Genomic DNA, 10,735 nt, shown 5'->3' with positions numbered 1-10,735 from the left:
CTGGGACCAAGCAGCTCGAGCAGTATTTATGTTTTTGAGGTGTGAGCACTACAGAGTTTTTAGATGTTTATCCCAGATATTATTTTTTCTCCTCTGAACAACAACGAAAACATCGCTGCAGGTATTAACTGGGCGGGCTGTGGCCCGTCTAGCCCAGGCCAGATATCCATCCCAGATATTAATTTTTTTCAAGCTGAAAATGGCTAGCCCAGCTATACTTTTTTTTTGAGGAATACCCACGCAAGGTCAAGCTGTTATTCTCCGCCCCGCTGGGCTGCAAATCTTTCCTAGGAGGGATGCATTAGGCTTAAGAAGAAAATGGGCTTTAAGAAATAATAAATGGGATGTAATTATAAAAACTGGCCAGTTACTATAAAAAATGCACCAAACAGTGATTACTTTATAAAATATTATTTTTGGAATATTGAAAATTTTAATTTCATTAATTGTTGAGAGCGCAATGTTTCTTTGGATTTTTACGTAATATAAATTTATATTGAAATTGTATTTAATCTGACTAGAAATTTCGGGATAAAAATATTCGGATCCCATCAAAATGTGGGAAATTTTATTGAATTTTGTTTTGAACGGTTGGTTGAAATGGGCTGTACTTTTAACAAACTATAAATGGGCTGTAGTAAATTCCATTAGAATTCAAAAATGGGCTACACATTCTTTTTAATCTCAAATGGGCTATAAGTTCTCTGCCACACACTTCTGGCCTTACTAAGTTGACGCGTCCCCTAAAAAAACAGAGTTGACGCGTATGCAAGGCTTTGTCAACTTATAGTCAACACACGGTTCTAGCAGCAGTGGCCGTTGGATGTCCATCCAATGGATGCCGTGCTTCTTCTTCAATCTCGGATATACTAGCTTCACCCGCCCAAAAAATGATTCCTCCCCTGACATCTAGGGCACGCCGTTTCGGAAGCTGACCTGTGGGCCTACTAAGTTGACGTACCAAGGGCTTTGTCAACTTAGTCAATATAAATGATTCTAGCTGCAGTGACCATACGATGTCCATCCAACGGCCGTCGTGCTTCTTCAACCTCTGGTCTTCTTGCTCTAGCCGCCCAAAGCAGCACCGGTCGTGCCGCCTGCTCCTGCCTCCCGTGGCCGGCTGTGCTGCGGCGGAGGCCTCACCGCCCCCTACTACTCCCACCGCTGGCCAGGACATCCCTCCACTCACCCACACCCCCTGTTATTCTGCGGCGACGGCAGCGCAGCCAAACCAGTGAACCCTCATACTCCTCTCCGCGTGTGCATCCACTGCCGCGTCTTCCCTGGCTCCGCGTCGTCCCCTTCCTAGGCCTCGCCGTCGTCCACCACCGTGGTGCTCTCGGCACGGCGTGGTCAACGTGGTCAAGGAACGACTTCCATCGGACGTGGACTGTAAGTGGAGAGGCTGACAGCTGGGTCCACGGCAACCGCAAGGAAGTGCCTCCTTATTACGCGCAAAATAATTATTCCTCCACCTGATAGCGTGGACCCACCGGATGGGCCACCGTATTTCGTGAAAAAAATGATTCGTCCCCTGACTGCTGGGACCCACGAGCTACATCTTCGCACACAAGGAAGTGCGTCCGAAAAAAAAATAATTCGCCCCCCGACTGCTGGGACCCACCAGCTACACCTTTGCACGCAAGGAAGTGCGTCCGGGCAAAAAAAAACGGATTCGCCCCCTGACTGCTGGGACCCAGCAGCTACACCTTCGGACGCAAGGAAGTGTGTCCGGGCAAAAAAAACGATTCGCCCCCCTGACTGCTGGGACCCAGCAGCTACACCTTCGCACGCAAGGAAGTGCATCCGGGCAAGAAAAAAACGATTCGCCCCCCTGACTGCTGGGACCCACTAGCTACATCTTCGCAGGCAAGGAAGTGCCTGATAGTCGGGACCCACCTGGTCGAAGCGTACATAGCGTTATCATCCTGGTCGCGTACATAGCGTTATCATCGTGTCGTAGTAGAGGCGCGCACGTGTCGTAGTAGAGGTGCGCATGTAGCATGTACACGTACGTACAGCGGCCAGGGTGCAAGAAAGAAAATATGGCCACGTATGTGTACATACGGGCGGGGTCTCGAATGCTTAGTCGCGCATACGTACGGCGAGGGCTCGTGTTCATGGGGAGGCAACGGAATGCGTTGTGTTCATGGGGAGGCAAAGGAATGCGTCGTGTTCATGGGGAGGCAACGGAATGCGTCATGTTCATGGGGAGGCAACGGAATGCGTCGTGTTCATCGGGAGGCAACGGAACGCGTGGGAGCCAACCGTCTTGGACGGAACAGGCGATGGAAATGAGGCCTGGCATACCGCAGAACGGAGGAAATGACCTTGTGTTCGATCGGCCACGTTCAGAACGGGGTCCTGTTGATCGGGAGGGGTGTGGTGTGCCGCAAAATGGAGGAAACGGACCTCCTACGGTCGAAATGGGGGTCCTGTTGACCGGGAGGGGTGTGGCGTACCGCAAAACGGAGGAAACGGACCTCCTACGGTCGAAACGAGGGTCCTGTTGATCGGGAGGGGTGTGGTGTACCGCAAAACAGAGGAAACGGACCTCCTACGGTCGAAATGGGGGTCCTGTTCATCGGGAAGGGTGTGGCGTACCGCAAAACAGGACTCCATGGGATACTGTTCATCTCCACCATCGACCTCCTCCAGCCTCCACGGGCTACTGTTCATCCACCGTCGACCTCCTCCAGCCTCCACCTGCGACTGCTCATCCATGGGCTCCTGTTCATCCAGCCTCCACCGCGCGCTACTCCACCGGCTACTGTTCAACCACCCCTCCACGGGCACCCCTCCACCGTCTACTATTAATCCAGCCCTCCACACCACGGGGTCCTGTTCAACCACCCCTCCACGGGCACCCCTCCATCATCTACTGTTCATCCAGCCCCCCACCACACCACGGGGTCCTGTTCATCCAGAGGCAACACCACCGCTCACTGTTCATCCAAACCCCCCGCAACGCTCACTGTTCATCCAATCAATCGGCTTCAGTTAGCAGCAGTAGCAAAGAAATTGCTCGATCGGGTTCAGTTAACAGCCCTCGATCGATCGCTCGGGTTCAGTAACGCGTAGCCTACAGTGCAATCGCTCGGGTTCAGTTAGAGCTCAACGCCTCGCTTGGGTTCAGTTAGAGCCAACCCCTCGCACACACGCGCGTATGTGTACGAGAGAAACGCGCATCGCTCGGCCCCCGACCTCCCACCGTAACCGGCAACTCCCCGAAATTTTCCTCGCCCTCGCTTCTACCACGGTTTTTTCCGTCATGGACGGCCCAAAGAATGTCATGCAGCTACACCTCTGGCCCGCCCAGGACGAAAAGCCCATTTTCTGTCATGATTTTTTGTCATAGAAGTAGGAGCCCACCACATCTATGATGATACCGGGTTTTGTCACAATTATCGTCATAGAAGTGTCATATGTATGACAGGAAAAAAATTCGTTCGACCCAAAATGTCATGGATGTGTCTTTTTTTGTAGTGCTTGTATATTCCCCTTGGCATTACATTGTTAACCCCTTAGCCCATTTTGCGTCACTTGCCTATCGAGACTAGCCATTGAGTATTGCCGACAACGTTACTTGTGCACATTAGTGATCATCGATCTACACCTTCCATTGCATACATACCATATCATATTGGTATCATAGTACCATCCCTTGTGTCACAAGATTGTTCCCGCATATACACAATAGCTATATTGGTTTGTGCATTTCGCATAAGTGGCCACACAAAAGAAAGAAAAAGAGAATAAGCTTTTACGAAAAAAGAGAGCAAAGAAGCTTGTAAGCAACAACCATAGCATCGCCACATTGCATACCATACTACCATATTGATCATCTTGGATCATCGTATGCAAAAACTAGAACATCATACATATATAGCATACTTGGGATAGAAAGTCGATACATTTTGCATCTTATAGGTTGTGCACAAGTGCCGTATTCGCCTATTGAGCAATCATGCTAGCGTCTCTCTAGAGTTGTGCAACATGAGCATTTTCCGTGGATTCCACACATTTTGTGCTCATTCCTTGGTTGCACGACCCCATTTATCTATCTGTGTGCCACCCATTGCTATTGGTCTACTTGTTTCACTTGCGAATTTGTGAATCTTTTCGAACATTATTGACTCTTGCTAACATTTTACATCAAATTTTTGTGCCACTATCCTCACCGAGCTCCACCAAAAGCTTTACTTGTGTAGGTGTGAGAATTGACAAGATACGGTACCAATTGTGCTATTTCCTTGTTACATTATTGAGTGATCATTGATCCATCTTCAACATTGGATAAAGTACATTGGTCTAGTTCCTTCCTTTCTTCCACTCACATTTGCTTGAGTCTTGTGATGGACAGGCAAGGCATTTCATTTCCGGTCTTCCACGACAATGACGACGCGAACAACTATATCACCAAAACGTCCATCTTCGAACTACAACGAGCAATGCAAGGCATTGAGCGACTCACCATCGACATTCGCCAAAACAAAGCAAGCAAAAGGGACTACTTCGACACCAAGTTGGACGAACACATGGATCAAGTACGAGATATGGTGGCCAACTACAAGTCTTCTTCCCCTTCGTCATCTTCAAGGAGGTGACGCTCAAGTAGCAAATCTTCGAAACGCCATCGAGATAAAGCAATACAATTAAGGAAATATGCCGTAGAGGCAATAATAAAGTTGTTATTTATATTTCCTTATATCATGATAAATGTTTATTATTCATGCTAGAATTGTATTAACTCAAAACTTAGTACACGTGTGAATACATAGACAAAACATAGTGTCCCTAATATGCCTCTACTTGACTAGCTCGTTAATCAAAGATGGTTATGTTTCCTGACCATAGACATGTGTTGTTGATACGTCTCCAATGTATCTATAATTTTTGATTGTTCCATGCTATTATATTACCTGTTTTGAATGATTATGGGCTTTATTATACACTTTTATATTACTTTTGGGACTAACCTATTAACCGGAGGCCCAGCCCATATTGCTGTTTTATTGCCAGTTTCAGTATTTCGAAGAAAAGGAATATCAAACGGAGACCAAACGGAACGAAACCTTTGGCAACGTGATTTTTGGGAAGATTATGATCCAGGAGACTTCGAGTTCACGTCAGAAGAGCCTCGAGGAGGCCACGAGATAGGAGGGCGCGCCCCCCTACTAGGTGCGCCCCCCTATCCCGTGGGCCCCTCGAGCACCTCCTGACCGACTTCTTTCGCCTATATAAGCCTACGTACCCTAAAAACATCGAATATCAAGATAGATCGGGAGTTCCGCTGCCGCAAGCCTCTGTAGCCACCAAAAACCTCTCGGGAGCCCTTCCCGGCACCCTGCCGGAGGGGGGATCCTTCACTAGTGGCCATCTTCATCATCCCGGTGCTATCCATGACAAGGAGGGAGTAGTTCACCCTCGAGGCTGAGGGTATGTACCAGTAGCTATGTGTTTGATCTCTCTCTCTCTCTCTCTCTCTCTCTCTCTCTCTCTCGTGTTCTCTCTCGTATTCCCTCTATGGCACGATCTTGATGTATCCCAAGCTTTGCTATTGTAGTTGGATCTTATGATGTTTCTCCCCCTCTACTCTCTTGTGATGAATTGAGTTTTCCCTTTGAAGTTATCTTATCGGATTGAGACTTTTATGAGAACACTTGATGTATGTCTTGCCGTGCTTATCTGTGGTGACAATGGGATATCATGTGCCACTTGATGTATGTTTTGGTGACCAACTTGCGGGTTCCGCCCATGAACCTATGCATATGGGTTGGCACACGTTCTTGACTCTCCGGTAGAAACTTTGGGGCACTCTTTGAAGTACTTTGTGTTGGTTGAATAGATGAATCTGAGATTGTGTGATGCATATCGTATAATCATGCCCACGGATACTTGAGGTGACAATGGAGTATCTAGGTGACATTAGGGTTTTGGTTGATTTGTGTCTTAAGGTGTTGTTCTAGTATGAACTCTTGAATAGATTGATCCGAAAGAATAACTTTGAGGTGGTTTTGTACCCTACCATAATCTCTTCGTTTGTTCTACGCTATTAGTGTCTTTGGAGTGACTCTTTGTTGCATGTTGAGGGATTGTTATATGATCTATCTATGTTATTATTGTTGAGAGAACTTGCACTAGTGAAAGTATGAACCTTAGGCCTTGTTTCCTAGCATTGCAATATCGTTTACGCTCACTTTTATCATTAGTTACCTTGCTGTTTTTATAATTTCAGATTACGAATACGTTTATCTACCATCCATATTGCACTTGTATCACCATCTCTTCGCCAAACTAGTGCACCTATACAATTTACCATTGTATTGGGTGTGTTGGGGACACAAGAGACTCTTTGTTATTTGGTTGCAGGGTTGCTTGAGAGAGACCATCTTCATCCTACGCCTCCTACGGATTGATAAACCTTAGGTCATCCACTTGAGGGAAATTTGCTACTGTCCTACAAACCTGTGCACTTGTAGGCCCAACAACGTCTACAAGAAGAAGGTTGTGTAGTAGACATCAAGCTCTTTTCTGGCGCCGTTGCCGGGGAGGCAAGGTAAACGACACTCACACCCCATCAACTAAGCTCTTTTCTGGCGCCGTTGCCGGGGAGGTGAGTGCTTGAAGGTATATCTTTAGATCTTGCAATCGAATCTTTTTGTTTCTTATTTTATCACTAGTTTAGTTTATAAAAGAAAACTACCCAAAAAATGGAATTGAGTTTGTCTCATACGCTTCATCTTTTTAATATCTTTCGTGAGAATGATGGTAAGGAAAATTGTGCTCAAGTGCTAGAAGAAGAAGTCTATAAAATGTTTTACATGAAATCTTGGAATGATGAGCATGATTGCAATGTTGTTAGTATGAATTCCTTGAATATCCATGATGCTAATGATATGCAAAGCCACAAGCTTGGGGAAGCTATGTTTGATGAATATGATATTTTTTGTCCCCCAAGTTTTGATGAGAAAATTTATTATGATGAAAGCATGCCTCCTATTTATGATGATTATATTGATGAAAGTGGGTTTGGAAGAGTGTCAACTTTAGGAAGTAGTGATCCCACTATTTTGGAGGATGTTGAATCTTATTGTGATGAACATGAAAGTGGATTTGGAAGAGTGTCAACTTTATTTAGTGATGATTCCACTATTTTGGAAGAGGTTCCAATTGATTATGAGAACAAAGTTGCTATATATAATGATTATTGTGATGACTTGTTTTCTATTAGGAATAATTATAACCATGAAACTTGTCATCATGATTTTAGTTTTCAATTGGATTATGCCTCACATGATAATTATTTTGTTGAGTTTGCTCCCACTACTATTCATGAGAAGAAATTTGCTTATGTGGAGAGTAATAAAATTTATATGCTTGTAGATCATGAAAAGAATGCTTTATGTGCTGGTTATATTGTTTAATTCATTCATGAGGCTATTGAAAATTATTATGAGGGAGGAACATATGCTTGTAGGAATTGCAATAATACCAAGTTTCCTCTCTATGTGCTCAAAATCTTAAAGTTATGCTTGTTTTACCTTCCTATGCTAGTTGATTATTGTTCCCATAAGTTGTTTGGTCACAAAATCCCTATGCATAGGAAGTGGGTTAGACTTAAATGTGCTAGTCATATTCTTCATGATGCTCTCTTTATGTTTCAATTCTTATCTTTTATGTGAGCATCATTGTCATCATCATGCCTAGCTAGAAAGGCATTAAAGAAAAACGCTTGTTGGGAGACAACCCAATATTTATCCTTACTGTTTTTGTGTGTTCACATGATTATTCTACTGTAGTAATCATGTTTTATAGCTTTTGTTTCAATAAAGTGCCAAGTAGAGCCTTTGGGAAGACTTGGGTGAAGTCTTTTTGATCTTGCTGTAAAAACAGAAACTTTTGCGCTCACGAGAATAGCTGCCATTTTTTTACTGGAGAGTGATTTTAGGTTGATTATTTTTTCATATGATTAATAGACAAATTCCTCAGGTCCACCAATTTATTTAATAATTTTTGGGCTTCCAGAAGTATACGTTTGATACAGATTACTACAGACTGTTCTGTTTTTGACAGATTCTGTTTTCATTGTGTTGTTTGCTTATTTTGATGAATCTACGAGTAGTATCGGAGGGTATGAACCATAGAGAAGTTGGAATACAGTAGGTTTTACACCAATATGAATTTAGAATGAGTTCATTACAGTACCTAAGTGGTGATTTATTTTCATATACTAATGGAGCTTACGAGTTTTGTTTTGAGTTTTGTGTGGTTGAAGTTTTCAAGTTTTGGGTAAAGATTCGATGGACTATGGAATAAGGACTGGTAAGAGCCTAAGCTTGGGGATGTCCAAGGCAACCCAAGGTAATATTCAAGGACAACCAAGCAACTAAGCTTGGGGATGCCCCGGAAGGCATCCCCTCTTTCGTCTTCGTTCATCGGTAACTTTACTTGGAACTATATTTTTATTCGCCAAATGATATGTGTTTTGCTTGGAGCATCATTTTCTTTTGTTAGTATTTTCTTGCTGTTTTTTATATTAATGTTTTGAATCTTTAGTTTCAATAAAAATGTCAAGGATAGCCTTTGCCATGCTTATTTTGCTAGTATACATGTTGCTGTTTGAAAACAGAAAGTTTACCGTTGTTGCAAAAATTCCCTAGAAAAGTCAGAAAATGGTATAATGTTGAATCATTTTGCATATTGATCTCCGATAAATATTCTACAACATAGTATTTTTCTTATAATTTTTCGAGTTAGGGAAGTATTGATACTCTTGCATTCTTTACACACTGTACTGTTTTGGCAGATTGCTGTTATGTTTGCATATGTTTGCTTGTTTAATGATTCTATTTGAGGATAGGAGTATTAAATATGCAGAGACATTTAGTATGCAATGTTGAATAATAATTTTTGTGATTTGCTACAGTATAAAATGATAAGGTTTTGCATTGGTTTATACTAACCTATCTCACGAATTCTTGTTGAGTTTGTTGTGAATGAAGCTTTTGATAAAAAGAGAAACCGTGATATAAAAGGAATTAAGGAGACACAAAAGCTCAAGCTTGGGGATGCCCAAGGCACCCCAAGATAACATTTCAAGAAGTATCAAGCATCTAAGCTTGGGGATGCCGAAGTAGGCATCCCACCTTTCTTCTTCAACAACTATCGGTTAGTATCGGTTGAGCCTAAGTTTTTGCTTCTTCACATGAGTTGTGCTATACTTGCAATGTCATTTTATTTTGTTTTGCTTGCTGCTTGAATACAATACCAAGATCTGAAATTCTTAAATGAGAGAGAGTCTTCACATAGTTGCATAATTATTTAGCTACTCATTGATCTTCACTTATATCTTTTTGGAGTAGTTTGTCGTTTGCTCTAGTGCTTCACCTATATCTTTTAGAGCACGACGGTGTTTTATTTTGTAGAAATTAATGAACTCTCATGCTTCACTTATATTATTTTGAGAGTCTTAAACAACATGGTAATTTGAATGAAAACTATCATAGGAAGTCAATTGGATGCTATGATCGATTTGATACTTGATAATTGTTTTGAGAAATGGAGGTAGTGATATTAAAGTCATGCTAGTTGGGTGATTATGAATTTAAAGAATGCTTGTGTTGAAGTTATCAAGTCTCGTAGCATGCACGTATGGTTAAAGTTGTGTAACAAATTTGAAACATGAAGTGTACCTGGCTTGTGCATCCTTATGAGTGGCGGTCGGGGACGAGCGATGGTCTTTTCCTACCAATCTATCCCCCTAGGAGCATGCGCGTAGTGCTTGGTTTTTGATGACTTCTAAATTTTTGCAATAAGTATATGAGTTCTTATGACTAATGTTGAGTCCATGAATTATACGCACTTTTACCTTTCCATTATTGCTAGCCTCTTCGGTACCGTGCATTGCCCTTTCTCACCTTGAGAGTTGGTGCAAACTTCGCCAGTGCAACCAAACCCCGTGATATGATACGCTCTATCACACATAAACCTCCCTATATCTTCCTGAAAATAGCCACCATACCTACCTATTTATGGCATTTCCATAGTCATTCCAAGATATATTGCCATGCAACTTTCCACCGTTCCGTTTATCATCATCATGACATACTTTACTTTTGTCATATTGCCTTGCATGATCATGTAGTTGACATCGTATTTGTGGAAAAGCCACCATGCATAATTTTTCATACATGTCACTCTTGATTCATTGCACCATCCCGGTACACCACTGGAGGCATTCATATAGAGTCATATCTTGTTCTAGTTTCGAGTTGTAATTCATATGTTGTAATCAATGAAAGTGTGATGATCATCATTATTAGAGCATTGCCCAAAAAAAGAAGAAAAAAAGGAAGGCAAAAAAAAGGCCAAAGAAAAAAAAAGAAAAAGAAAGAAAAATAAAAATAAATAAAAAGGGCAATGTTACTATCTCTTTTTCCACACTTGTGCTTCAAAGTAGCACCTTGCTCTTCATGTAGTGAGTCTCATATATTGTGCTTCAAAGTAGCACCATGTTTTCCATATAGTGAGTCTCATAGGTTGTCTTTTTCATACTAGTGGGAATTTTTCATTATAGAACTTGGCTTGTATATTCCTACAATGGGCTTCCTCAACTGCCCTAGGTCTTCGTGAGCAAGCAAGTTGGATGCACACCCACTAGTTTCCTTTTGTTGAGCATTCATTCATAGCTCTAGTGCATCCGTTGCATGGAAATCCCTACTCCTCATGTTGA

This window comes from Triticum aestivum, chromosome 6B, assembly GCF_018294505.1.
Source record: "Triticum aestivum cultivar Chinese Spring chromosome 6B, IWGSC CS RefSeq v2.1, whole genome shotgun sequence".
Classification (NCBI taxonomy): Eukaryota; Viridiplantae; Streptophyta; class Magnoliopsida; order Poales; family Poaceae; genus Triticum; species Triticum aestivum.
The sequence above is the reverse complement of the archived record's forward strand: the minus strand, read 5'-3'. Positions refer to the sequence as shown.